The sequence below is a fragment of the Equus przewalskii genome, chromosome 1 (assembly GCF_037783145.1).
Source record: "Equus przewalskii isolate Varuska chromosome 1, EquPr2, whole genome shotgun sequence".
NCBI lineage: Eukaryota > Metazoa > Chordata > Mammalia > Perissodactyla > Equidae > Equus > Equus przewalskii.
This window is the reverse complement of record NC_091831.1, coordinates 124881637-124884210: the sequence shown is the minus strand read 5'-3', so window position 1 is coordinate 124884210 and position 2574 is coordinate 124881637.

The following is a 2574-nucleotide window of genomic DNA, read 5'->3' as shown; positions in this document are numbered from 1 at the left end:
TGGTTCCTGGGCCCAACACTGAGTGAGAGGCACACACTCACATGTTGCCGGAGGAGGGTAAACGGAATATAGTTTCTGGAGAGTAATTTGGCTATATGTACTCAAAAATATGCAAATCCTTCAAGCTAGTAATTCCATTATTAGAAATTTACTATTAGGACATAAGCAGACATATAGACAAAAATGTGAGTAAAAAGATGTTCATGGCAGTATTATAATAGTAAGATTTTTGTAAACATCTTTTTTTTTTAATTGAGGTCATGTTGGTTTATAACATTATAACATTTTTGTAAACATCTTGAATGTCCAACAATTAGGGCATGGCTACAGAAATTGTGGCACGTCTATGCTGATAAACACAGTCATTAAGAATTATTATAGGGGCCCACCTGGGGGCCGTGTGGTTAAGTTCGCGTGCTCCACTTCAGTGGCCCTGGGGTTTCACCAGTTCAGATCCTGGGTGCGGTCATGGCATCGCTCACCAAGCCATGCTGAGGTGGCGTCCCACATGCCACAACTAGAAGGACCCACAACTAAAATATACAACTATCTACTGGGGGCTTTGGGGAGAAGAAGGAAAAATAAAATCTTAAAAAAAAAAGAATTATTATAGCAGAATATTTGGTAACATTAGAAAATGCCTATGGTTTTATGTTAAGTGAAAAAGAAACACCTCTTAATGTAGTACGCCTTCAGTTTTGTTTAATGAACTATATATATGTACATAAGCTTAGAAAAAAGACTAGTTGGAAATTTATGAAAATGGTGCTGCTAGTGGTATAATATATACATATTTGAAATTTTAAAATTCACATTTAAAAAATTTTCCCAGGATTCCTCAATAAGCATGTGCTGCTTTGCAATAAGAGAAGCAAATATTTTAAAAGGCAACTCAAAATTAAAGTTATTCGTGTGACAGTGCTTTGAAAATCATATTGTGCTATACAAATGTGAAATGTGATTAGTGTTTTTCTGGGGCTTCAGAAGCACAGTTGGATGCACGTTATAATCAATAAATCTGGCTGCAAGGAAGATAAATCGGTCAGCGGGCGCTGTGTGTTGTGTGGCTCCTTCAGCAGGCACTCCTCTGCTTCTTCCTGCTCCCCGCCCCCTGCAGCCCAGCAGCTGTGAGATCTGCCCGGCTCTAACCCTGTTTGTTTTTCTTCTTCCCCTGCATCTGCAACCCAGCCCTCCTTCCTCTGGGACGGGTCTGTCTGGTCTTGTCTCCTGGGCTGAATCATGCCTCAGAAATGAAAAAGCCTCCAGGCCAGGGCCTGTCTGTGTTGAAAGCTGGGGCCCAGCTTTCAGTGTGACATGTGCATAATGAGGGTTTTGCTGCAGATTCCAGGCTAGAGGGCAGGTGTGGGTGGTGCCATGTTGATGGGCTTCTGGACCATGGCCCTGATGGAATGCCAAAACCATATGGCCAGACATAGGTGAGGAGAAAGCCACTTCTTCTGTGGTATGATTTGAGGGCATCCTGTGGTCTCCCTCACCCCAGAGGTCACTGGCGTCAACTCACTCTCCTCTGCTCCTGAGCTCTCCACCATTAGAGAAGGCTCCTGTTAAAATGTACACGGATAATGTAGGGCAAGAACATATCCTAACATTAGGACTGAAGCTCTCGAATCAGATGGACTTTGTTAGATTTGGATCCCAACTCCACTACTGCTTGGGGATGTCCCTTGATGTCTCTGAGCTTGGGTCTCCTCACCCGTAAATGATGACAAAAAGTACTTACATACACCAAGTGTATACCAGACACACTTCTAGGTGTCTTTCTTATATTAACCCACTTGATCTACACAACAACCTTATTAGACATGTTGCGTTATCATCACGTCCATGTTACAGATGAGGAAACTGAGGCCCAGGGTGGTTAATTAACTTGCTCAAGGTCTCACAGAGTCAGCACTGGGTGAACCCAGGCAGTGTGGCTCCAGAGTCTATGTTTTTAAGGACCGTGCTTTGGAGCTTCACTGTAAGATGGGGCAGCAACAGCGACTATGATTTATTAGGAGCTTACTTAGTGCCAGGCACCATGCCAAATGCCATACAGGAATTTCTCATTTGCTCATCCCAATGCCTAGATGAGGCCGGGACTATTGTTACAGGCTAACATCGAACCTGGCAGGACAGCCTACTGTGTCCAAGGCCCTCTGTTAAGGGCTGGGCCTTTAGGAGGTTGCTACAGCATTGAAGAGCTAAGACGTGTCCATAAATACATGTGATTCATGGCAGAATCAGAGCTTGATGGTGCTGGAAGAGAGCTTAGAGACGATCTGGTTTAAATTCATTTTTACTGATGACAAGAACTGACTTGCTTTGTTTATTCCCACAGGGTTTGGAGGAAGATCCAGTGAGATAATGATGACGAGAGGCACCACTGAGTTCGCTTGCTCTGCGTATGTGTGTGTGTGTGTCTGTATGTGCATGTGGCTGTGTGTTTAACTCATTCAACCCTCACAACAACCAGATAGGAGGAGGCACTATTATTATTGTGGGGGATGAAGAAATTTTCCTTTACTCTTCTAGGTTCTTCTGGCTGTTCTAAGAATTAAATTGACAGATTAA